Source organism: Cyanistes caeruleus, chromosome Z, assembly GCF_971803275.1.
Source record: "Cyanistes caeruleus chromosome Z, bCyaCae1.hap1.1, whole genome shotgun sequence".
Lineage (NCBI taxonomy): Eukaryota > Metazoa > Chordata > Aves > Passeriformes > Paridae > Cyanistes > Cyanistes caeruleus.
Window position 1 is genome coordinate 62,310,776 of NC_141732.1, and position 27,983 is coordinate 62,338,758.

A 27,983-nucleotide genomic window follows, 5' to 3' on the forward strand; every position below is an offset into this window, starting at 1 on the left:
AAGATGCTGGTGTATATTGGATTTTGAGAAGAACACGGAAGATAGTCTGGGGCAAGTCTGTCCCACACAAGTTATTTTCAGCTGCTCAATTTGACAGAATCAGACACAGATTCAGAGTCATTAAAGTAAAAAGTTTGAATGAATAAATAAAATTTCTTCATAGAACAACTCTTTAGCTTTAGTACTGGGTTTCCAGATGTCACGCCTATATTACACTGAAGTTACTAACCAGCACCTGTCAGCACAGGACTGCTACTTTTCATGCTAAACTCTTGGTGAAACTGATTTGAATAATCACTCTTAAGATTACTAGATCAGCATGAAAAGCTTTTTTTGGATGCTGAATTACCACTTTTTTTTTTAAATTCAGCTCAACTGAAGAAATTGTGGAGGTAGTTTTTTTACTACTCTGTTTTCATACATGTAATTCTGTTTTCATGGAGCAGTTTGTTCTTGTTACTTATACTTCTTTAAGAAATATTGTTTTGCTTTGTAACATTAGAATGGTAATAGGTCCAGGGAACTCTGTTTAAGAAGTAAAGAAGAAATAAGCTAAAAATTGTTAATCAACCAGCAATTAACACTATCAGGTTGAAACAAAAATTAGGTTAAATACAAAGCAAGTAGCTCAAGGACTTTCTCAGTTGGGGTGGCTACCTTCCTGTGTTCTTATTACTTCAGATGTGACATAAGCATGGTGCAACACTGAATGGCTCCTGAACTACTTGCTGATTTTCTTCTGTGTTTGATTTTCTTCTGTTCGTCTGCCTTGTCTCAATACACTTGTGGTTCCCATTCTTCCTGGCATGATCCTGAAGGTCAGTGGACCATGAGTACCTAGGACACATGAAAATTCTCTATTAGGTGCTTCTCAGTCATTAAAGGTTACATCAAATACTTATGTTCTAATGTGGAAGGTTGTTTAGGATCAAAGGGTTAAATATAAAAGCCACAAGATATGCATATATGGATACAAGCACTCTGGGGTAATATAGGCAAATCCAACTATTCCTAGATATATCTGCACTTGAACATGAATTTTTTTGGACTTCTCTTTCATAACTTTTCTTTTGGATGAAGAATTGTTATTTGCGCAATTACATTTGATAGCATAATTTCATGGCTTACAAAAGAGTGAGCCAAAAAGGAAATACAATTCTAGATAAGGTACTCTGCTTGCTGTTGAGTGAATGTAATAGAAGGCAAGCTAATCTAGATAAGGATAGTGAAGTTTTATTTTGAAACTCTCTGTTTATCCTCTTAGTTTGAAATGATAGAATTTATTTGTGACACAGTGGAAAAACTTCCATTTTAAACTTGAAGTATTTAATGAAGTTTCACCTAGGTAATGATAATGTCAACTTCTGGAGGAGTTCTTAGATGTTGTCCAGTTTTAGTTGTGCAATGTATGTTCAGTTTTGAGTAGTTCAACTGATTATAAAAGGCAATTTTATGGAAATGATGAAGAACTATAACAACAACAACAACAACAACAACAACAACAACAACAATAATAATAATAATAATAGTAATAATAAAAAATATTTTTTCCCCACTGTTTCCTTCTTATATTACTTTTTACTCATTTGTCCTTTCCCTCTTTTCTTCTGTCTCAGTGGTGCTGTTAACCGTAAAAGTTTCAGTCACCCTAAAACTCTGCTGACTGCTGTATTGTATAATTGACAGTGGCCTGAAGCGGATAGTTACAGAGGAGCACAAGAGGACATGTACAGAACAGTGTTTTCTCTGACATTGCCTCCCAGCTTCTGATATAAAGATATGCATTGCAAATTAAGCTAGGAGTTTGTATTCCAAATAACTGATTTGTTTTGGGTTCATTCCAGAAAAACCCAAACAAGGAAAATCATAAATGAGAAGATTTTTCCAAGTCTAAATATAAAGCTGTCTTGATGGATAAAGGACTGTTGCTTTGCAGGCACTATTAATTCCAGTCCTTAACATGCTGTGCATATCCTTTCAGCTCCTAATGTGTTTTAGTAAGATACTATCTTCAGGAGAATAGGGGGTTTTCCAATAAAACGAACAACAAATACATATATTTTTAAGAGTAAAATGTGTTTTAGTACTTTATGGGTTACAGGATAACTTCCCAATGCTTCATACAATAAGAATTTTGAATACAGGATGAACAACAGGGTCTTTATTTCTGATGGATGAAAGTAACGTGATTTGTTATACTATGCTTATTAAATATATAATTTCATGTTGCTTATTATCTAATATGTATGCTCATGCTACTTTTTTCTCCATGTGAATTTGGAATACAATTCATCATGTACAGTATTGCAACTTATTGTACCTGTTTCTTCCCAAAACTTGCAAGGAAACAGCTCAGAAATGCTTGGGTTAACAGCTTGGAGAAAATATCTGTGTTGCAAACAGGTATGATAACAGCAATCGCAGAGATGTGCTGCCATAGCAGAATGCCTGCAGCATATCATTGGTGAAACTGTGTAATTGTTTTCCATGTGTCCTAAAATAGTTCCTATAATATCAGCTTTGTGGGCATATTTATTTGAAAATCAATAAAATTCTTGCTAAGGGCAGAAGTCCCTGTAGTGAATACCTACAGGTTTGTTGTTGGTTTTTTTTTTTTCCCCTTATGAATTTGTTAGTAGCTAGCTTAAAAATTGGTTTCAAATTCCATGCATGAACCTGTGTATGCTCTCATTTTTCTTATAACCTTCTTTATCTTTGTAGCCTCTAGGTTTATCTGGACAAATAGCATGGAATATCTAAGCTTTGGGGATTTTGATGATCACCTTTAGCTCAAAGAATTCAGATGGCTAAACTCATGAGGAAATGTAAACTTCAGGGACTAGTTTTCAAGTTCTCTATTTTTTTATATCACTTTTAAGTCTCACCACACACACTCAAATACACCCTGTCTCCCTCACCCCCGCCCTCCATCCCCAGACTTTGACAAAGAACAGATTTTAAAGAGATTTATAATTCTGTTCTGTCCTTTGCCTTCAGTGGTCTTGAATGAAAACAAGCTGGCCTTTTTGCCTGCTAGCTAATTTGTGTCAACTATAAAACCAGATGATGATGAACTGGATTAAGGTATTCCATGCATTTCCCAGAGGCCACCAAACAGCTTTTATTTGATAAAAGTATAAGCGATGTGAAAAACGATGCAGAATTAGACCCTAAAGCCAAGTGACATATAACAAAATTTTCTTATTATGTGACCATTTATCCACCTAGTTCTGCAAAAACCCTAACACTCCACTTCTCCCCAAAACAGAATGACAATATAATAGCATGAGGAAGAAAAATGTAGGAGTGCAACTAGTTTATTTATACATAGAAACATTTAGCATTGATTTGTTTTTTAGCTATCTTGCTATTACTTTTAATGTCTAAACTGTTTTAGTATTTATGATATTTATATACTTTTACTAAATTGTTATTTAAAGGAAATATTTTCTATTGTACTTCTGAAGGATGGCTAAGCTAAATGAAAATTATGGCTTATTTTGTTTTATTTATCCTGCATATGAATATGATAACTTTCTTCAGGCAGCTGGTAGCTAATGTAAAGCAGGCCTGAATTTTTAGTTCAGTCCTCAGCACTGGAGGGTTAAGTCTAATGATGTTCCTCTTATCTAACCTGACATATGTCAAACAAACAAGTCAGCTCTAGGGAATAGATTTCCTGGAGGAGAAGATGAGGAATAAGGAGCTTGCTGTGGTTTGTGATGATGACTTTCTGCTGCAGATGCAGGCTCTGTCCCAGTTTGCTCCTGGCTGGACTAAGAGTTTCTGTGCCAGCAGGCTCAGTAACTGCTGAAACCAGGAGGTAACCTCCCAAATGACTAGCAAGCCTATTTATGTGAGAACCACTCAAATAGATGGAGATGAATTTCAAGCATGTATTTCTTAGCTAAAGTAGTAGCATTTCCGTACTATAAAACAGCACTTGGTAAGTAGCTTCTAATTCATTTCTCCTTAAGTGGTGACAAAAGTTACTGTTGTTTACTGACTCTCTTTTATAACTATATATATGCCCTGCTGTGAGAGGCTACTTAGTGAAGTTACTTTCTTATCACACACTCTAAGTCCATATTCATGTGATTTTGTGCTTGCTGAATGCTGCCAAGACCATACCTTTATTTTTCCATAGGAACCAGTACCAGAGGAACAAGAAGTCCTCTGCTGGTTTCTAGTAGATTCATCGTATTTTTCTCCTTACTGAGAAGGCAAAAGTGTTCTCAGCCAAAGGGGGAAAACAGATGATTATTCATGTTTCTGCTCATGTACATTCAGTTTTGACTGAATACCCTAACCAAAGGTTAGGAAGGAAATTCTGGTAGCCTCTTTATCTGCCGAATCACTCAGCCTGAAACTGAGATCAAGGGTATGAAGTTCAAGAAATCAAATATTGAGTCCTTCACTTCAGTCACAACCCCAGACAGTGTCATAAGATGGGATAGAATGGCTGGAAAGCTGCCCAGTGGAAAAGGACCTGGGGGTGCTGGTGGCAGCAGCTGAACATGAGCCAGGCTGTGCCCAGGTGGCCAAGAAGGCCAATGGCATCCTGGCCTGGCTCAGCAATAGTGTGGCCAGCAGGAGCAGGGCAGGGATTGTCCCCCTGTCCTGGGCACTGGTGAGGCCACACCTGGAGTGCTGTGTCCAGTTCTGGGCCCTGACTGCAGGAAAGACACTGAGGGGCTGGAGTGAGTCCAGAGAAGGGCAGGGGAGCTGGGGCAGGCTCTGGAGCACAAGTGCTGTGAGGAGCAGCTGAGGGAGCTGGGGGTGTTTAGTCTGGAGAAAAGGAGGCTCAGGAGTGACCTTATCACTCTCCACAACTGCCTGAAGGGGGAGGCTGTGGCCAGGTGTGGTTGGTCTCTTCTCCCAGGCAACCAGTGACAGGACAAGAGTAAATGGCCTCAAGCTGCACCATGAAGAAGAATTTCTTTGCAGAAAGAGTTGGTAAGTATTGGAAGACATTGCCCAGGGAGGCGGTAGAATCGCCATCCATGGAGGTGTTCAAGCAATGACTGGATGTACCACTTAGTGCCATGGTTTAATTGACATGGTGGTTATCAGTTCAAGCTTAGACCTGATTGTAGATGCCTTTTTCAACCTAAATGATTCTGTGATTCAGTGAAAACTCTGAGGGATACTACTTAAGTGACATGGTCAAAGATCATCATGTAGGGCCTTCAACCTGATGGTTGCACACTCTTTTAACAGCCAACCTGTAACAGGTGTGTCGTGGTTTTAAAGCAGTAACTAAAAAATTACTAGAAAACGTACTTATTTCTTGTTGTGAGATATGGATTAGAACAACAGCAAAACAGGCTTAAAACTTAAAAGGAATAATGAAAATTTATTAACAAAACTACAAGAATAAGAACACCAGAATAAACTTCCAGAAAACCCTTTTAATTCCCCACTACCCAACCATTCCCTTGTTCACATGACAGCATAGAGACAAAACACTTTGGAATTTTGGTGTTTAAAACAGTCTCAATTCCTGCTAGAGTCTTTTCATCAGTCTTTGTAAATAAACAGAAGTCTTCTGCTAATCTAAGGAGTTTCTCACAAGAAAATTATTTCTGTTATAGTTTTCTATTTCTCTGATGCCAGCTACCCAGAAATCTGTCATCAGCTCACTCCTCCCATTTCACATCACTCTGAGGTGTGTATGGGTCATGAGTCTAGGGATACAATTTTTTAAGGATAAGTTATTCAAAGGCAAAAGTTCTCTTCACCTGTCTCTGTGAGCTTCACTAGAAAAGTTTTCTCATTGCCCTCAAGGCATCAAATCTTCACTTCACTCTGTTCCAGCTCCTCACTGTATCACAATTTTTTATCACTCTACTTTTTGCTCAAAATCCACACTTTGAAAACTCCATTCCTCCCAATATACTCTGTCATGAATTAAAGGAGTTTTTTTCAGAACACTATTGTCCATCTCCATAGCTTTAACAGAAAAATATTTCAGCTTATAAAGCATCTCCTTATTCTCTCTTCCCCATCTAAAACTTAACTCTTTTCTTCACTGTCTTCTTCATGTTGATTGTCTCTCTCTCTCTCTCTCTGTCTCTCTGGGAAAAACTACTAATCTGTACGCTTTATCTAGGTAGTAAAAGAGTTAAAGTCTTGGAAAGCTGCAGATGTTCATGGTGTCAGGTTTCAGTCCAGCAGCAGAAACTGAAAACCAAGTCAGGCCGGCCGGCTCCGTTTCTGCCCCCCTGCCCTCTGCGGCCTTGTCCGGCCTGGAGAGGGGGGAGAAGGCCGATACAGAGCCTTGTTACCTTGTCAGAGGCTGGAAACCCAGAGAGAACAAGAGAGCTCTGGCTTTACATCTTAAGGCGGTGTTCACAAGTTGATCTCACTTTTCAATGGTCAAAACTGCTGTCAATTCTTAGAAATGACCGATAATTGGTCAGGAGAAAAGACTCCCATCAGCCCCAGCAGCTTCAACTTCCCTAGCTCCCAAAGCTATCTTAAAGGTAAAGTCACCCCATGACAAGGTGGAAACAGTTCGACATTCCGCAGTATTGAAATAGCAGCTGTTGGGCTTCTACACAATGTACTATAAGCACAGGGGATAAAACCAAGGTCAGTAAGGTAGTAGTAAAGTGCCGGTAGGAGACAGCATTAATATATATTTAAAGTAATGACATTTATGCAGCAATGTCTTATAGTCAGTCTGGTAAGGTGAGGAGAAAGGGTCAGCACTTCTCATTTCATTGAGATCCCTGCAGTAGCAAAGTTAGGCTTGTTCATGTAAAACAACAGATGCAGGTTAATGTCCCTTTTATTCCTAGATTTTATTTTTTATATGAAAATTTCTTCCATCTCTCTAGTTTAGTTTACATGTGTTACTAATGATTTCATGTAAATTGTGACTTTTCTGCTGTATTATAAAATAACTCACTTAAAATTAGTTGATTCAGCAATCCAGGACTTCTCCGGAACACTGGTTATGCGTGTTTAATATTATAGAGATGACTTTCAATACTTGTTTAAAATCTGTGCTTCTATCTTTCCTGGCATCCTCTTTTTACCCTACCTCCTCATTAATATTTCATGCTTCAAATATGGACTTGCTAGCCTGGTGATTGGAGGCCTTATTTTCTTGCTCAGTGGGCCTGAAGCGCTGTAATATTGCTGTATCCATTAGACCAAGAGTATTAAATATTTCCTATAAATACTGTGAATACACATTCCTATGAAAATGTGCTGTGTCAAGTGCTCTCTTGACTTCTGTAAAATCAGTGCTACTGTTCCTGAATATTCAGTGTGATAAATATACCAGCCACTTGCACTTTTTTCAGCTTTTTGCTTTTGATTAACTTGTATATTTTAATACATTCAAAGTAAGCATTCTGTGTTGATATCTATATTAGGGTTGTGTATTTTCAAAGTATTTAGAAAAATGTATTGTTTGTGAATTGGCAAAATTAAAAGAAAGATGACAATTTTTTATAACTTTACTGCAATGTTGCATCATTTTGGCTATAAATGCTTTGAACAGTTTATAAATAAGGACAAAAAAATTGCGAAGTGTGCACTCCTTTAAAAAAACTTACATAGCAAGACAATAAGAATGAAACTAACTTTTTATTTACCATAGTATATGTCAGGAAATGACGTGTTACCTCCAAAAAAGGTGGCTGTTTTCAAAGGTACTGGTGTGGGGGAGGGGGGGAAGGCAGGTGACCTCAAGGATCGGCAGAAATCCTGTGGATATCCAGGCAGCTAACATTTGAAGAAGTGACATAATCAGCTAAATAAACATTAATTTTGTAGGCAAGAAGTATGTTATATCATATAGACTTCAGAAAATTAGCTATAGCAATTTAACCTTCTTGTGAAATGATTTTAAGTGCATCAAGGTGAAGTATCTCAATTTTTGAAAAAGCCAGTGAAGAAGAGAATGGCACCAATTCGGACTCATTTCTTCTCAGTGAAAGGAAGTAATCATTCAGCCAGTCTTTGCTAAGAAAATGGAGGAAGCACTAAGCTGTCTGAAATCAGAAAACACTGCAACTTTGAAAAGAAATGCTATTGATCAGAAAAATACAGCTACTGTTGTATAGGTTACTATTAAAGTGCATTCCTTCTTGTTACCTTGTCTAAACTATTTCTGAGCTATTTTCACACTGACTGGTTGGTTACAGAGTGAAGTTTTTCTACTCTGTTGCTGCGGAAGAGATACCTGTGTTAGAAAATAAATTGCAAAAGAATGACAAGTTTTGGAATTGTAAAAAAAAAAAAAAAAAAAAATTGAAGAATTGTTACCTGTCTCCTGACCAAGGTAGCAAGAAAAATATTTTTATGGATTCTTGTGATCATAGTAATTGTTGAAAATGAGGTGGAGCTACAGTTGCATTATGCTTTAGTGTCTTAATTCTTCTCATGGTTTTATAAGCACCTTGTTCTTTTATAACTTTAAAGACATTCACGCATGGAGATTAGTAATGGTTTCCTAAGCGATGGAAGATGAGAATCTATCCCATGGCAGCCACAAGCAACAGTTGAAAAACAGCATACTTGTAACCTTTGGTCATTTTTAATGGTGACAATTTGGCATCCTGTGAGGAAAATAATTAGCATGGATCTTTTCCGGCCAGGTGACCGTCATTTGAATTTCTCCTCTTTGGTGAAACAAATGTTACCTCTTCTTAGATGGTTCCTTCTAGAAGAGTCTAAATTGGAATAAAGTACATTAATAATCTGTACTGAACCAGACAGAAAGTTATTTGTGACTTCTCTCTCCCTCTCTGCCTCCCCCCCCCCACCCCCCCGCACCTCCTTTCTTCTCTTCCTGCTCAGGAAGATTTTCTTCTTTTTTGTCTTTCTTTCCTGGCATGTTTTTTCTCCTCCTTATTTGTCCCCTGTCTTTTTCCATGCCAAGCTAGGGAAAGAAGAAAAAAAAAAAAAAGAAAAAAGGGTAGGGAGAAAGAATTGAAGGAAACACGGAAACACAGAACCTGTTTTTCTGGATTATTTCCAACCTTGAAAATACTGAAAAGACTCATAATTGTTTCTGTGATGTAGTATGGCAGAATCCACCAAGAATATTAAAGCTCTCCAGGCAATTCTTATTCCTGTCAAATTTAGGCTCCTAGTGAGTTACTTTGTAGTCTGAGAGGTTTCAGGAATACAAATGTAGGCCTGTGGATCCTCCTGAAGACACTCCTGCTGTGTTGCTCACCTCCTTTCCTGTACTGATCAACAAGTGAATGAAGGGATTGCTTCTTACATTTCTTCAGGCAGTCAGCTGGGCAAGATTAAACACCTGGTCAAGGTGGTCTGAGCTGCCTTACTTGGCCTGAGCTGTGAGTTCGCACACCCCTTCCAGTGACAAAACCATTGAGAGGTTAGATGTTAGATGGATGGTAAAAACCAACTCAGGGACAGGTAATAACTTATGACAGATATTCGTTAAGTTGGGTGTTGATTCATCAGTAATAGCATTTCAACCCATCCCATGCTCACATACAGAGACTGTAGTGTGTAATTTATGCTAGCAAGTGCCACTCTTGGTGTTCACTTCAAGGTCCATTTTAAATTGTACAAAAATAATAAACACACACCACAAGTTGAGACAACAGGCTCAACTCAATAGTAGCACAAAGTCCTTAATTTTTACCACTTTGCCTTGCACAAATTTTATGGTGTGTTCATGCTTATCAATTCTCCATCTGATTGTGGTTTTGCTTTTTAAAAATACATTTTTTATTTTGTTGCTATTCTACTGGTCCTGTTCTGATTATTAAATATTATAACTAGAATATTGACACTTTAAATAAGTTTTTCCTTTTAATTCAAACAAGGTCACATTTCTTTACAATGTGAACACCTCAATTTCATACCACTCCTACTGTATTAGGGTTTTGAAACACCAGCCTATTTTAGGAGACTGGCCTACTGCTCTTGATCATAGAGTCATAGAATGGTTTGGATTGAGAAAGGCTTTAAAGGTCATCTTGTCCAATTCTCCTGAAATGATAGGGACTTCTTAATCTAGATAAAGGTGCTTAGAGCCCCTTTCAGCCTGACCTTGAATGACCCTTGACTTTGAATTCCCTGACCCAGGGGTGGGGCATCCCAGTCTTTCTGGGCAACTTGTTCCACCATTTCACTACTCTAACCATAAAAATTTTCTTCCATATATCTGTACTGAATCTACCCTCTTTTAGTTTAAATCCTTTATCCATTGTAGTATCACAACAGACCCCATTAAAGTCATGTCCATGTCCCTGTCTTTCCTATAATCCCCCTGTGACAGCACACTGATGTGTCAGGTCCAGTTTTTCATCCACCAGTGCCCTGAGATATCTTTGGCAGGGCTACTATTGATCAGTTCATCTCCCAGCCTGTGTTGATACCAGTTTCTCTGACTCAGGTGCAGCACCTTGTACCTGACCACCTTAAACCTCCTGAAGTTCACATGGGCCTCCTTCTTGAGCTTTTCCAGGTTCTTCTGGATGGCACCGTGTCCTTCATGGTTGTCAACAGCACCACTCAGCTCGGGGCCATCTGAAAACTTGCAGAAGGTGTACTCACCCCCTCTTTGTCATTAGTGAAGAAATTAAAAAACACTGGTCCCAACCCCTAGTACAAACCCCTGGCGGCATTATTGTCACTGATGTCCACCCAGACTCTGAGCTGGTTACCACTACCCTCGGGATGTGACCATCCAGCCAATTTCTCATCCACTGAATAGTGCATTCATTGAAACCATCTCCCCCTCAATTCAGAGAGCAGGATGATATGGGGGATCATGTCCAAGACTTAGCAGAAGTCCAGATAAATGACATTTGTAGCCCTTCCCTTGTCTCCTGCAGACACTGCACCACAGAAGGCCACTGGACTGGTCAGGACTTGCCCTTGGTGATGCTATTCTGGCTGTCCCAAATAATTTCCCTGTCCCCAGAACAGCTTCTGCGAGGGTCTGTTCCATGATCTTCCCAGGCAGAGAGGGGAGGTTGACAGGTCAGTAGCCCCCAGAGTACTGCTGTCTAAAGATGGATACAGTATTTCCATTTCCCCAATCTCTGGGGATTTCACCTGACTGCTGTGATTTGTCAAATATCATGGAAAGTGCTTGGCAACTACATCGACCAATTCCCTCTGGATTCTGGGATGCAATGTTTGCTACTGCTCAGTAGTGCCTTTCAGACTCAGTCAAGCAGCTTGCATGGAGTTGTCCTTGACTGTTTCATCTCTGCTTTAGAAATGTGATGGAGACTTGTGGAATATGAGCACGAGGAGGATAAATGTTTTTAGGAAAGGCTTTTACTACAGAAAATGTACCCCTCATCACAATGTCTTTCACCAGACTGTTTGGGGTATTCCTAATGCTCTACCTTATTAGTAAGGACTTTCTGGGACAGTGTGACAATACTAACAACTGTAGCAATTTTTACAACGTTTTCAAGACACGTTTTCAAGCACTTGATGCTGCCTAAATTACTAGTTAACCACATTTCCTCCTTTCCGAAGTGACAAGTAAAAAAAAAGACAGTGCTCGAGGGGACCCATTTTTGACAATCACTGCCAGCATGAGTCAGTCTCTTAACACCAGATGGAGCTGCACTTATGCAACCCCATGTGTCTATAGGTGAATGAAGGAGCAACCAGAGCTCCTTTCCCCAGGCCTCAAGTCAGGTGCCAACTTGTCTGATGTACTTGCTAGTCCTTTGGAAATGCTTTGTCATGCTATATGTAGAGACATTTGCTTGGTACAGGAGTAGAAGTATTAAAAAAAAAATCAAAAAAATCCCTCTGAATTGTTTTAAACAGCACCATAAGAACTTGAAAAAAAAATAAAGCCAGTTCAGGCATTATCTTGGGGGAGGGAAGAACCACTTTTCTCCTCCAGCTTTCTCTCTTTTAAGAAAAGGGATCTAGAAAACTCTGGCTGTCATTCTCTGTGCTTTTAGTACAGAGTGGGGGTGGAAGTAAACGCAGATTTTCTGCAGGGTAGAAAGGAAAGGCCTTGCAATCTGAAGTTGGTGACTGAAGTGACAAAGCATTATAATAGTGCTGCAGCTGTTATCTTGTCATGAAGACAAAAAAATTCCCGTTATGAACTCAGTATTTTGTGTTTGGATAGGAAAGCTAACTCTGCTTCTGAATGTCTCCAGAAAGCAGGAAGGAAAGATTACACTTCTAGTTAAGGTGGCAACCTTCCCTTTTTATTGGCTCAAGGTCTCATTTGGTGGTACTTCAGAAAGTATTTTTTGCAAACTACTTAAATCTCAGTTTTTAAATACCAGTTTTAAAACCAACAATTAACAATGTATTTTGACAATTTAAAAAAAAAAAAAAAAAAGTAAAGAAAATAAGGGCAAATAGCTGCTATCTGAAGTGCTTTGAATGCCCCAGACCAAAATTTTGATTTACTTGAATGCCATCTCAGTGTAAGTAGACCATGATGCAGTTTAATTTTGTCAGATTGTCAGAAATCATGTTTTAATGAGTACGTTCCAAGGTGGAAGTGCCTGAAGAAGTATCAGCAAGTAGGCAGTGTTTAATATCTGAGGAGACAGCCAGCTGGCAACTCGACCTGCTTCATCCTTTCTGTGGTCACAGCGAGGTGAGATGGCTAACACCGGGGTGCCTCTGTCTTAGCATGTCTCTAAGCCTTCAGCATCAAGGAAATACATTATACATAATGATTTCTGTCTAGTCCCTCAAAAACTCATTATCTGAGAAGCTGAAGCAATGGTAGTGATTAATTTAAAAAAAAAAAAAATTAACAAGTGGTTGTAGTCTATTAAAATGCTATGGGATTTTCATCTGCTTGAATCTTACCACTGAAATCCACATCTCTGATAGTATCAAAGGATATCTCCCATTTCTTTAACCTGAAAGATTGCATTTGATATGATATTAAGGATAATAATGATCCTGCTGAAATTCTTGTTGTTCACTGAAACTTCCTGCTTACTGGAAGATTTCTCTTCATCATGGTGGTGAGAGCCATGAATCTTAATGTCAGTGTCTTGAAGATTTGAAGTCCTTCTATAAATGGACTTGTTTGTTCTTTCTAGTTCTGAGAGATTTTGAGAGATCTCTAGATTTTTTTCTCTTTGGCTGTCACTGTGTTACTCAGATCTGAAAGCATTCAAATTCAGGAACCTTAGACTGCAGTTGAAAGTGTTTTCTACTTTGCACTGACATATCCTTCAGAGCTCAAAACAATTGTCAAAATGTTCAGGCATCTCTTATCAGCTGATATGAATTTCTACTATCCATCCACGACATGCATTAGTTTTGGGTTTTGTTGTGATGTATGTGTCACTTCAGTACTCCTCAACTGGTAGATTCAAGGAAGAGTTAAAAGCAGAGACATGTTTAAGGGTCAGATTCTCACATCTTCTATAGGTATCTATGTAAAGTGTGTAATTTTCATGTCTGACAGATAGTACTGTGTTAACTGGATGAATGGAAAGGAAATGTTAAAAAATTCAGCTTATGGCTGAATTATTATGGCTATGTACCTTTCCATATCAAGTCGTTTTTAACACACATGTTCAATAGCAGAGTTACTGAACTACATTGCTTATTTTCTTCAAAACCCACTGAATTTTTTTGCTACAAAAATATTCACAAACAATCCATTCCCTGAATGAGTTTTAGATTTTTCACTAGACTCTCCAGCACTCAGTTAATTTTTTTCTCACATCTAGTGGAGCAATCCACAACAAAATGTTCTTCCTTGAGTCATTCAACCTTGTTTCTTGGCAGAATGGGATATAAAACCTTTACTATGGTGATGATTCAGCTCAGAATATGCACATTTGACAGAAAAGACGCCTCTCATGTGAACTGAGAGTGTGCTTGTAAGATTATGGATTATTTCCAATGTGTTCACTTTGACTTCATATAGCAGAAGCAAAAGTGTGTAGTTTGTAGTCCTCTCTATTTGTACTTTTAAAATCTGTTGAAACCTGCAGCAGTAGAATAAAACTTACCGTTTTCAGTGCTTGCATTTACCGTGAAGCTTTAAAACACTCCAGAAATTATCTCCACAGAATGTGTGTTCCTTTACATATAAATCGTCATTTCTGCTAGGTGGAAATTGGAATTCAGTTCAATCTTGAACTACTCTATACTTCTCAGTTGTCTATTTTCAAGTTATCTTTTCCTTTTGGCCACCCATGAGGCCTCTCTGGTGATTTTTCTCAGGCAGCTCCCTGCTGCTCCAAGGCACTCCAGGCTGTTATGTAGCAGGCAGATACTGGCAGAGCGTAGGTGTAGAGCAGCAAGTGTGCTAATCAGCTGTGTGGCCTTCGTTATGTCAGAAGTGACCCTGAACATACATCCTCTACTGTCCTAAACCAAAAAGAATATAGAATATTTTCTTAAAGGGCAAGGATGAAGGAATATCTGGAAACACTTTAACGAGCAATGTACTTTGCTAAAATAGATTGCAATAAAAAAAAAAAACAAAAAAAAACCAGCAAAAAACCCCAAAACCATGTCCTAAGACATTGCAGACTTTTCTTCTAGGGCTTTCCCTTGCACTAGGCAGCTTAAATGTACAGAAAACAAATGTGGGTTATATTAGCATACTGTGGTTTTTTAAGTGTGAAAGAAGAGTTGTTATCAGATAATCAGACAATCCTCTTACCACAGATGTCATGAAGCTGTTGTTATTTACATACATTAAATAACATACATTAAACATGTAAACATACATGAACATACATTAAAACTCTGTTCTATAAAGGCTTGTACTAGAGGATAAAAGTACATATGTGAGTCCTCAAAGTCCAGGACAAAGCATCAGAAATGCACTGGTTGTGTTTCATAACTGAAGTGTCTGTGTTCCTTTTTGCTCCCCTTAAAGACATCACTTTTTGGTTCACCACATCTGGGTACCTAATCTTCTACATATTTTCCTGTTGCATAGAAATAGAAAGAGTGATTACAGAAATATAAGAGAAGTTTCTTGTCAGTGTAACAGCTCAGGAAAAGATGATGCAATTTACTGTTGCATAAACATGTATTAGTTACTTTACTGTGACACAATTCAGCAGTTACAAAATATAATTTTGAACACAGAGCTTCTTCCAGGGTGCTTTGAAATGAATTGATAGTTTTACATTTCTGCTTTGCAGGTCTCACTACTGAAAGCAGGTCTAGCAAATGTCTTTCTTTGGGTGTTTTGTAGCTATGTAATAAAAAACTAAGGAGCGTTGCTCTTTCATCCTCACTGTGCAAAAAATGCACCTTTCCTTTTCACCAATTTTGTATAGGGGGAAATACTGCAGTCAGCCTGAATCTTTGATGTCATGTTTTGCATAGACCTTGAGCAGGACAAAGATCTCTTAGGTATAGTTGGCATTTTGGGAACAAGAAAACTAATCTTGCTTTGTAATTTTTGGCAAAAGAACTTCTGGAGATACCTCAAAGAGCCACAAAGGTATGTAAATAAATAACACTGGATACTCTGGAAAGCATGGGGTATGCCTTTTGCCAAAGAAATCTGGAGTTTACCTCACAGAGAAAAGGAGGCCTGCTTTCCTTCAGATGAAATAAATATGAATGGAGCTGTTGGCAGCTCCATCCATCCTCTGCTTAAAACTGTGGAGCCTTTCCCTCACTAAAAAGTCTCTTTAAGCATTGTAGGTTTATCTGCAGTCAAATTTAGCAGCATGTATCATCAAAGGGGACAGTGTGGCGAGTGTTGCAGAAAGCTGCTAACAGCTGAACTGCGGCTGTTCCCCAAATGTCACACCACAGATAAATCAGAGCAGCCAAGCACATACAAAAAAACCCAACAACCAGCCAATAAACCAACCAAACCAACAAAACAAAACCCTCCAAACCACCACCACCACTAAATCTCCACAAAATACCCTACAACTCTTTTTCAAAACATTTAGCAAGAGGACTACATAATGCAGGTTTCCAGGAGGAAAGCTTCAGATGTAGGAATTGTAATGGATTGGTGCAGCAGAACCACAAAGACTGTGTGGAGAGTGAGAGATTGTACTGACTTAGGTACTTTATAGTAAATACTTATTTTTATTCATAAAATGAAAGTTAAACCAAATTTCATCACAAGAACCACCCTACAAAATAGTAATTTTTGTTGATTCAAACTAGGAAATTCCTCCCATACTTATTGCAAGTTTTTTTTGTAATAGAGATTAAAGATGATTACTGGTATTTACCTGTGTCTCTTGCAACACTGGAGCAACAGCATTTGTCTGTGTTGTAGTGACTCTTGAATAGATTTTTGGACTCTGAATGCAAGATTACTCTTAGCCTATCTATCCAGAGCACTGTATTTTGTCAGGAATACTTCATACACGCTGATCTAGATGACATTTATTTATTTATTTATTTATTTAGTTGCTGTTTCAGTCCTAACTGTTTCAAAGCATAAAACCAAGAAGTTCCTGCTGAGAAAATAATGGTGAAATGAAAGATCAAACCTTTTAGAACAGTGGCAGGTAAGCAGGGAGCTTTGGCTGCCACCTGCAAAATTGTGGTAGCTATTATTTATGCTCTAAGATACTTTGCTTCATCACTACTTGCACTCTTTTCTGAGACAGTTTTAGACTGGTTTAGAAGGTGTTTAAGGTATTTCAGTTATAACTGCTCCCTCTTGTGCTTACACTATTCTGTTCTCTTCTACTGCATGGCCAGACAGATCAGACTCTTGGATTTTTTGCTGAAATGAAAGAGATGCAGTAACTAGCTGGGTCAGAGCTTGGTCTCAGTGATTAAATGTCAGATGATGTGAATCACCATCCAAAGAACAGCATATACAGGGCGTTCAGCCTCCCAAAGGACAACTGACTCACTTCTATGTCCTGCTCATCAGAGGGCTGGAATGAGAGCCAAGGCTGTTTGAACAGTCTGTGAGTTACGGATAGTGCTTGGACTGTAACAAGGAGGCTCTAACTAAGCATGCAAACCCAGCCTGTTCCTGCACAGCTCTGCTCAGCTGGCAGCCTGCATGGCAGGCCTTTTCTGTCAGTATTGCAGGAAGATGTTTGAAAAACAGAAAAGGAATGCTGCATGGAATGAAGGGTTAAGTGCTGGTTGCATGTGAACTAGAAAAGTGCCTTCAGGTGTAGGCAGCAGAGTGGGAAGTGAATAAACACAAGCAGTGGAATATGCAATACTCAGAAATTATGGAATTGTACCAGATCATTATGTCAGCATAATTCAATTGCATCTTTACTCAATTAACATGTTTATCTTCCTCTTCACCAAAAGGTGGATCATTTGGAGTTTATATAAAGGAAAAGTATAGACTTTAATTTCTATCTACACTTGTGGAATTTCAAAAAACATATACAATATATGTATGATTAGAATGCAAGTCTTAAAGATCTTGCATTATCCATTGCTAAAATCAGTGTATGAGCAGAGGATTAGTCTGAACTTTGAAAATAACCCCTACCAGGAGCAAGAAAGCTCCTTCTTACCTCTGAAAACTGAGCAGCAAGGATTTTTGTGCTTAGCTGAGCAGTAGGGATGCAGTCACCTGGGAGTGACACATTGCTGTTGGCATTTTTCTTGGGGGGGGGGGAGTGGTTTCCTTCCATCCCCTTGCCCACCTTCTTTAAAAACAGATTAAAGGACTGGGACAGGGTTATGCTAGTTGTGTGCATACACCTCATCTTGAGTGCTGGGGGCAGTTTTGGGCAGCACAATATAAGAAAGACATGTAAGTGCTCTTTTCTGAGCATCCAGAGGAGGACAATAAAGATGGTGAAGGGTCTGGAAGGAAAGTTTTAGGAGGAGCTGCTGAGATCATTTACTTTGTTAAGCCTGGAGGAGACTGAGGGGACACCTCAGTGTTGTCTTCAACCTCCTCCAAACGGGAAGCAGAGGGGCAGGTACTGATCTCTTCTTTCTGGCGACCAGTGACAGGACTCGAGTGAATAGCCTGGAGTTGTGCCAGGAGAAGTATAGGTTTGATATCATGAGAAAATTCTTCCCCCAGAGGGTGGCTGGGCACTGGAACAGTTAAAACCCAGGAAAGTTACCACTGCACCAGCCTGACAGAATTCAAGAAGTTTTTGGACAATGCTCTCAGGCATGTGGTGTGGCTCTTGGGCTGTCCTGTTTAGTGCAGGGTCAGGAGTTGAACCAGGGATGATGCTTTTGGGCCTTATACAACTCAGCATATTCTATGGTACTGTGAATCTCTGATATCTCATTATCTTGTAGATGGTAAAAACATTTAATTCATATTGCACATTGTATTTTTTTCACATGTCATGAACCATGGAAAGACAGGATAAACTTCAACATATTGTTTTTGATTCTTTTGGTAGTCTTGGAAGCAGAACTTGGCTTGCTATAACTGAGTGCTTACACTATTTTCTTGAGAGGCTCTGCAATTGCGTGTGACAGGAAGGTGGAAATAAAACTATGTGTTAAGGTTGAACACTGTTCATTTTGCTGTCTGAATTTGTTGAGCTGTACTTAAAGTGTAGGGAACTTCCACTGCACTGAGCACTTATCTGCCCAGGATCTCACCAGCTCACAGAATACAGAATTATGCTGTAGTCACTGGGTTGGAAGAGAATTTGTTGACTTCTGCTTCTGTCCCACAGCACAGGCAGATGTACCTATATTTCCACTTGCAAGAGAGATTTCCTAGGAGTCTTCCAAAAAAGAAGGCAATGGTGTTTTCACATAGTATATTCCATTACATTGCCTTCTGTGCTGTTAAAGTTGCCTTAATATCAGTTCTTTGTCTTTCTAACTAAGATAGATGGATTCAATTCTGTTTTCCATAACTGGTTGCAGTCTTGCAAAGATGTTCAGCTATTTATATTCCATTTATTTTAAACATTATTTATGTTAAATATTGAGGGAATAGACTTGAAACCACCAGTGAGCCATTCACTGTTGCAGCTGGCGATTTCTTTTTAAGTCTGAATTATGTAAAACTAAAAAAGACTTTTTGCTTATGTCTATCAAATTTTGATGCTCGTATATTTTTAATTCATAAATCAGTCTTGGGAGTTTCACTGTCATGAATGGGAATTTGGGGTCCAGATAAACCATGAGAAAAAGTTCTACTTGCTATTCCTGCTGCATAGAGATAAATGCCCCAGATTTTATAGGCTATTTAAATGATCATGATAATGTCAGTGCACTCATTGTGGAATTCAAGTTCCTTTTTCCCCATTCTCTTCCTAATACCGTATTTGTGAATCAATTCACTAAATCCAGTGAAAATTAACTTGCATTTAAGTATAATGAATGTACTCACAAGTCACAGTTATGCACACAAAATGGTATTTTGCCAGTGGTTATCTTCAAGAACAGTGGAAAGTCTTCAGATTTTTAATTAATTAATTAATTAAAAAAAAAAAAAATTAAAATTAAGTGACAGGGATTTGCAATTTGACAGTGCCAGATATTCAGGATTTGATTTACTACCAAATATTGGTAAGGTCTTTGAATTTTTTAGTAATTATCTGATAGAATTATGAATCAAAACTTTGGAGGTTTTTGATCTACAAGTTCGTGAGTTAAACTGTTGAAAAAAGAATTAACAAGCCAGCAATAGGGGGAAAATTCGTTTCATAAATTACAAGAAGTCCCTACATAATTTTTGCGTTTTGTGGTTTTCCTTTTTTATTTTCTTTTTTTTTTTTATTTTTTCTTTTGTTTTTTTTGTTTCTTTGTTTTCTTTTTGTTGGCAAATTGTACACTTTCCATGAAAGTAAGCTCATGTCCTCCAATATATTATACTACAGTTGTGTTATGTTTTCTTTCCTTCTTGCACTCATTGTATTTTAATAACTGGGTAGGTACTTTTAATATAACTGGGTAGGTACTTTTTTTTGCCTTTGAGGCAGGTACAAAGCCTGTACAAGATTCATGTACAAATTTAATAATTTAATAATAATACTAAGTTGTTGGCATTTTCAGCTTTGCATGTTACCACACATGGAAGCATTATTTTTGACATATGTTTTTCAGTTTCTAGTCTTACTGGTACCTGTCTTAAAGGTATATATCTCTGCTGCTGTTTGGTCTAACATTTGTAGATTAAAGCTGCAGAGGGGACATCATTGGCACCTCTGCATTTCATGGTGTTTTAAACTCTGAAGTGACTCATTAAGAGAAAATATTGTATTGCTTTTATTAATCTGTGTAAAAAAGAAATATTTAAAACCATCTTTCATTTTTAGTCTGTCAGCAGATAAAATGGTGCATCATTAAATCAGTGCTATCATGTCTATAGCTTATCATGTTAACATTCAAAAGAAAAGATTTTATTTAACTCAAGAAAATCAGAAAACAAAGTTAAAGTAAAACCAAAACATGTTTTATAGACAACTTTCTAATTTATATTCCATTTTATTAAGTGTTTTCTGCTTCACTGTGGTTATCACATGCAAGCAATTTAATCATTCTTCAAGTATATCAGACACAGAAAAGAAAATTAACTTCAAAAAGCATAAATAAGTCCATTTCCCTGGGCATGGTCTACAAAACTTTTATACAAGTGCTACTTGGAAAACATCGGAGCTCTTTCACAATGTAGTTCATGTAATTTGTCCTGTACATTCTGTTTTCTAGTAAGGCATAGACCTTGATATAAAAGAAAATGTTCCTCTTAGATGTCTTCTTTATCTGTTTGTCAAATGGAAAAAGTGGAGCAGCATTTTTGAACAATAATTTCATTACCAGCCTGTTTTTGTTTTTGATGCATAGAAAAGCTCAAGCAATAAATAGCTCAATATATGATCTCTGATACTCTATGAATACTGAGTTGTACTAAAAAAGTCTGAATCTCATGCATCCAGGCATTTGCTTCAAAACTCTGAAAATACCCTATGCCCATTTTTTAGAAGTAACTACTTCCCCAGGAGACAAGTTTCTTTATCAAAAGTCCCACAGATACCTACAGATTGAGCTGGGCAATTTCTGTAACTTCAAAAAGTACTTATTCCTGCAAAACCCATGGAAACCAATGAAATACAGGTACCTTGAAGTTTTCAAAGATCTCACTTGGTAATTTTTGCAACTACCAATTCTTTGAATATTTTTGATGTTAAAGTTCAGTCTTTTATCCTGATCTTTGCTAACAAGACTCATGGTCCGATGAAGTCTTTAGCTAATAAAGGATGGATAAATTGGAATTTCAAGGTAACACTTTTTTAAAAGGGAAACTTATTTAAGAGACGTAATAACATTTAATTAATATTGTGCTACAAATAAGCCATTAGAAAATATCTTTGTCTTTTGTAAACATTTATTACGCAACTGTTTAAGAATATTTTCTAAAATGTCTGTGTTCTTTAAGGTCACTGCAGTCATTTCCAAGTGTGGTGTCATGATTCATAGCCTCTTGAACATAGCATCTTGAATAATGATGTGTGAAAAAAGAATTTGTTTACATAAATGGAGGTAGGTCATAAAATATAGTTCTTACTTCTGGACCAGTAAGTACCTGGAATGTGGTTGGATTTTAAAATTGTTCAGATTTTTCACCTTTATTTTTACTCCACACTGACCAACAGGAATAGTATTTGATCCACAATTTATGGGGCACAGAATATGAAGGGTATAGAACAAAATGTTGATGCATTTATTGGAAACTCATCAAAATCCTTGTCTAACTATGCTCAGTTTTAAGGGACCAGTGTTTCAAGGGAGAGGTTGGTTAGACCCTGTTTGTAAGTATAACTCATGTTTCCTGCCTGTAAGCAAAACCAATTGGGTAGTCAAAAAACATACTGCCTTTGAAATGTCATTCTGAAGCCCAGCTTAGGCAGCCATTCATTTTATACAGCTGGAGAAGGTTAAGATGATAATCTCATCCACAGGTACTTAATGCTGGCAGTAGCAATAAAGTGAATTGAGGGTTAGATCCCACCTCAACCAGCTTTTCCTTAGGCAGAAATTGACTGGCCCATCAGCTGCCTTAGGAGACACGCAAGCCACTGCACTGCAGCACAGTGATCTGGAATAAAACAGCCCCCTACAAAGCTCATGTGGGGTGAGAAAGGCACTTTTAGTCATTTCAGTGATCTGGTTTGAAATGTAGTCATGATGAAAGCTATGGTGAGACAAACGTCAGTGACGCATAGCTGGAGAGGCAGGGACAGGAGATCTTTAAAACTATGAGAACCAAAGTGTCTGCCACCTCCATCCTCACATACTTTGTATGTGTCACTGGAAGAGCTAAGTGACTCTATCAGCAGCTCACTTCACAGTTATACTCCTCAGATACACATGTGTAACATGATGGTGTGGATACCCTCTGTACTCTTCTTAAATTGCAAGTATTAGCTGTGCATATTAAATAGGAAATGCGGAATTTGTAACATTAAACTTATTGTCCATTAATTCTTAGCCCTTGTGAGGAATATTATACCTTAATATTATTATTAATATAATAGGTAATATATTAATAATAATATTATTATTACCTTAAAAATGAAATAGTTAATTCCATGGAAATATTAGTGATGTGTAGTTTTACTTTTCTCCAGTTTAAACAGTAGAAGGTTGTTTTGTTTTGCTTTTATTTTTTTGTTTGTTTGGTTGGTTGGTTTTTTTTTCCCATCCCTATTTTGGTGTAATTATGTTATATTTTAGAATGAAAGGTTTTGAAAAAAGTCAGATATTTTGAAAACCTAAAACGAGGGATTGCAACTATTGTCAACAGTTAGAAAGTTGGGTCAGATCTGCTAATAAAAGGGAATAATTTTGTCAGCAAAAAGCCTTCTCTTTCTTCAATTATTCCAATGCTTATCTCAGCCTAACTCTGCTCATGTTTTTCAAGTCACCTTGGGAATAAGACATATCTTAGGCATGATTATGCTAAACCTTTTCTGCTCACAGATTCTTGTCCTTTCTGAAAACCATGAATGAAGAATTAAATTGAAGCCTCTGCAATCATAGCACAAGTTTTTCTGAAAAACTGTTATCACCTGTCTTCATATTTAAATTTTCCCAATTTACTAAAAAAGAAAAAAAAAAAGGGTTTGGGCATTAATTACTAATCTTCTTACAAACTTTGAATGAACATAAGTTGTTGAGATTCTGTAAAAAAATAACACAAAACTGGAGATTAACCTTCAATAATAGATAAGTCCTGCTCTTTTCAGGTGTCATTTCAACATACTTTAGCAGAAATCTTTGCTCTTGCAAGCATAAACAGATTCAGATTTCTGTCTTCCCCTGTAATTGTTTATTAAGGGTTTCCTTTTATTCACTTTAGAAATGTAATAGGGAATACAAGGAACTGGGAAGATAATGCAATTTATTTCAATCCCACCGTTTTTCCTTTGAACTAAGAACTGGTTCTGGTAACTGAACAGATGTATTTGCATTTGGCTTTATTCACTGCTGGTTTACTGTGCTATTTGTGAAGGCAAAAAAAAGAACTAAAAATTCAGTTAAAAGTCAAATATTTTCACTTCTGACTGAAGTGGCTTTACATTTTATTCATGAGTAGCAGCTGTAGATGTATTGTCTAGACTTAATTTACATTTTGATTGAGTTTTAAACCTTCTTTACAAATAATGATATACCAAGAGATTACACAACCATTTCAATAATGGAGAGAAAAGGACTTATTATGATTTCTTTTAAATATGGAAGACTCAGCCATGAGGAAAAATATGTTGCCAATAGAACAGAAATTAAAATTTGATAATAATTTGACATGAAACAAATTACACTAGAAGACTCATAGGAGGCAGATTGTAAAATTGATATTTGCCATAACTGTCAGCATTAGAAATATTACCACTAGTACCAGCTGTATATCCACAGTCCATACTTATTTCATAGTCAGCTGAATTACAAATGGAAAGGTAGTTGAAGTAGTTAAATTTCCTTCTAAGATTAAAATTTCATTTTCATTATTCTTTATGACATTTTAGTGTCATAACTGCCATAGATACAAAATTGCAACCTTTGAGCTACATAAAGAGAACTTTTTCCTTTCTTTCCTTCATGGAACTCTGGTAGCTAGCTGAAAACTAAGGTTTTAATATTCAGTTAGTAGTTCTACAGAAGCTTTGTTTATTGGAAGAACACAATGAAATCTTTGATTATCTTGTTTGTTCTGATAACCAGTTTATATTTGATACCTTTTGATAAAGAAATTCTTCATATGTCAGTTATAAGGAATTAGTTTACAGCAAGATTTTTTTTAGAAGAGAATTTTTTCTTTTATTTTCCTAGGATTGGTGACTCAGAATGAATGCTGAATGTGTTGTAGGTGAAGAACTTCTAGTTGCATTCTGACAATGTTTCCATTTAAATTATCTGTACTTTTGTTTTCATATGAAGACAAAATTATTTGATCATGGACAGTTGAGTTCAAGGAACTTTTGACATTATTTGAAGCTTGTGCCCACCTAGTCAACAGGTGAAATAAAAGGATATAAGGAGGTGGAGAGGGGACATAGGAAATTTATTTATATAATTATTTGTTTGTTTATTTAACCTAGTATGTGCAAACCCCTGAAATTTGTCTCCTATATGCTTAATTATGTTCTATTGTAACCTTCTCATTGCAACTTCTGAAACTTTTGTAGTTAATTCTAAACAAATTAGCACAGCTGATTATAATAGTTCCACTAATGTTATTTGGCAGAGAAATGCACGTAACAAATTATTGTAAAATATGCTGCATTGTTATATTTTAATGAAGGACCAGTAGTTTTGAAAAGGAAAACTAAAGCAGCTTGCTTCAAAATAACTTAACTGAGATAATTTACAAACTTACTAAGACAGTAAGTTTATGCTTGTGCTACACACTCATAAACTGAAGTACAGAGAAAAATCTGACATTCTGTTGCACTCCCTCTAAAACAGAGAAATACTAGGGGACCTGGTTCAGTTTTCTAAAATCCAGCTGCAACAAAACAAGCTTCCTTTAGATATTACAGTTACAGTAGCTGCTAAGCCACCCTAAGCTCATAGGCAAGGTCTGATTCAGCTCTGTCATTTTAATGAGACACTGCCTGTAGTTGGGCATATAAGAAAAATCAGCACTAACTTGATAAGCATTTTGTAACTTCCTCACTCGTTAATCTTCTAAAGCAGCATAATTGTGTTAGAAAGGTACAATTAAGAAGAGTATTTCCTTTCACTGTGCTCCTTCCTATCTCAGCTAACTCACCTGCATAGATGTTATTTGTTTACATGACCTGAATCAGGCCTCACTGAATATCTAGATAATGGATTGAAAGGTCAAGATATACTTTAATAAAAGAAGTGAACCTGGGGCCATAAGTAAAAGTGCTGATATTCTAGTCAGCTGCATGGCTGGACTATTCCAGACAGAATTGTTTGAGGTGTCTCTCCAACCTGTTTGAAAGTTGCATCTTTTCTTCCAGTACTGCCTTCTGTTGTCCTAGAATTTTGCCTGATGCATGCCATATTTTGTCTCACCAAGAGAACCTTTTCAGCTATTGGGTGGTATCTGGTTCCTCTAATTCACTGTTCTGCACAGAAGAACATGTGAAGTGAAGTTACTGTCCTTGGCAGTATGTATAGCTTTCCGGAAGAATGTTTTAGTTCATTCCTGTTGGTTTCCTAGTACAAAGTTAGAGTGCTGCTCAGAGCTCTTAGTGAGTGGATTTCGAAACAGTCATTGATAACTTACAAACCTCACTGCCTTTTAAAGCACGTTTACTGAACTAATGAGTCTACAGAAGATAAGGTTATTTATTGCAAAAGTTGACCTAGAATTGGTTATTTGCATTTATTGATAAACAGCTGCAGTTATACAATGATTAGAAGCTTGTAGCTAAAGGCATGTACACTATATATTTGCAATAACCTTGTGTATAAACAGCATATTTTTAAAGGCTAGAGGGGACCATTAAAGACATACAATCCCAGACTCATAACTCAAGCTCTAGTAGTCCACAGTAAGTCTTGCACTGGACCCAGTCATCCAGCCTGAAATGAAACCTTCAACTAAGATTAACCAAATGTGTCCCTTAATAAATATCCCAATGGTTATTCAGCATTATTGTATTTTTTACTTGTAGGTTGAACCTGTCTAATGTCAGTTGGATACTTCTAGTGGTTAGAATCCTCAATACATTCCTAAACATGGATGCAATATCCTGATGTTATTCATGTATGATGAACAGATGGCAGTAAGGTTAAAACAGAAATAAGAACAAAGGAAGAAATTAGTAGTCAGCTCAGGCACACTTCATCACATCAGTGCTTTGCACTTAAGTGGTCTGCTTAAATTTAAACACATTTTTCTGCCTAAAAAGGGTGGTGACTTGCTGATGAGTACCTATTTAAATTCAGGGAGTCACTTCTTTCCAATTCTCCCTAATATGAAAAGATTGCTTCAAGTACCACTTAGGTCTCCCAACAGATACTACAGCAGAGGATCACAAATTCAGTTTGGAATATTGAGAGTACAGTTAAATTATACAGTCTATGCATAGCTGACCTGAATAAACCTTCTTTTCACCCTTTCTGGGGCTGAAATTGATACTCAAGATAGTGGATGTTTTCAGCTAGTGCTCTTGGAAGTGATTGATTAGGCAGGTCTGTACAAACTCTCATACAAGACAAGAATGAAATGCCTTTGAATAATCTGTAGTATTCCTGCTGGTCCAGTCTGAGGCTCTCTTGAACAGAAAGTACAAATTGTGCTAAATTGTGTGGAGGTTTTTTCATATGCCCAAATACTAATTGATGTTGGGGTTAAGTGATCTCACCTTCCCAGAAGTCTGGTGACTTTTGTATTACATACTGTGAATAATCTCAACTATTACCAATTAGAATGTAGTTATGGACTCACATTTAAGCATGATGCATTTGCCAGGCTGTGTAGCACACCAAAAATAAAGAAGGCATTTACTATAGTTCTGCACCTCTCACCACCAAATACAAGCTCCAGCAACTGTAAAAATGTTTTTTTTAGGCAAAACAGAAGTTCTTTACAGTGAGAACAGTGAAACTCCGTAACAGGCTGTCCAAAGAGGTGGTGACTACCCTATTCCTGGGCTCCTTCATGATCAGGTTGGACTGGGCTCTGAGCAACCTGACCTGACTGAAGATCTCCGTGCTTATGGCAGGGGGATTGAGCTCGATGAACTTTAAAGGTCACTTCTAACACAAACCAATCTATGATTCTATGAAACTGTTCCTAGATATGCCTTAAAAAATGATGAAAAGTTTTAAATAACACATACTGATTTGGAAAGTGGAGACTGAGCTTCGTTTCCTTTGTTGTTTCATATATATGATTCTGTTTTAAAAAAAATTCCTTTTGCTTTTATTAGAGCTGGTGGTATTTTTTTGATAACTGCTTCAGCCTGATACAAATGTGCTTTAATAGAAAAACAGTGAGGCATTTAGATATTCCTAATTATAAGCAAATGTTAAATAGTTCATACTGTATTTTTCTTTTTAAATCAAGCTGCCTGCAAAGTGTGGGTAATCACAGATGAAGATATTTCAAATAGAAAAGCACGTTACTTTACTTTTAACTTGTCTTTCAGAATTGTTGTGAAATATGGCCTGGGAACAGTGCTGTAATCTATATTAGATTAGAGGCTGTCTATTTCCACCTTCCTGTTTTGCGTGTTGCTGTTTTAGGTCTTCTTCTCAATTCTTTGAAGTAGTATTTTTTGGGGGCAATATTTTACTGAAGTAGCAGGAACATTAGGAGTAAATTTATTTGTTGTACAAAAAATGAATGTTGCTTTATGTCTTTGTAACTTATTTGAATAATCTCCTTTTTGGAATGCCATGATGTCCATGAATCTTGCTTTAAAAATGAAATAATTCTGTAAATGAAGGGAAGACAAATGAAATGTCAGAAACTTCCTGGATTGTTCTTCCTTGCAGATACTCTCTTATTTCCCACATTTGCTAGATTTTTTTTTTCTTTTTTTCTTCCCCACACCATGAGTTTCCCTGAAAAAGCATGGATTCTTTATGTTAGTATGTGGAGCATTTGATGATTCCTCTTAAAATCTAGCGTGGTATATGGATTCCTG

General features: G+C 37.2%; 1 protein-coding gene across 3 annotated transcripts in view; it reads left to right on the forward strand.

Moving 5' to 3' along the window:
* Positions 1–6,483: 6,483 nt before the first annotated feature.
* The window catches only part of PDE4D (phosphodiesterase 4D), a 491,756-nt gene continuing 470,256 nt past the window's right edge, over positions 6,484–27,983 (forward strand). For 2 of the 3 annotated variants that reach the window (XM_086867128.1, XM_086867130.1), the window contains exon 1: positions 6,484–6,594. The gene's annotated coding sequence lies outside the window, so the exon portion shown is untranslated. Of the gene's footprint in view, positions 6,595–21,289; positions 21,394–27,983 lie in introns of those variants that run through there. The other variant, XM_086867129.1, reaches the window with a different exon arrangement.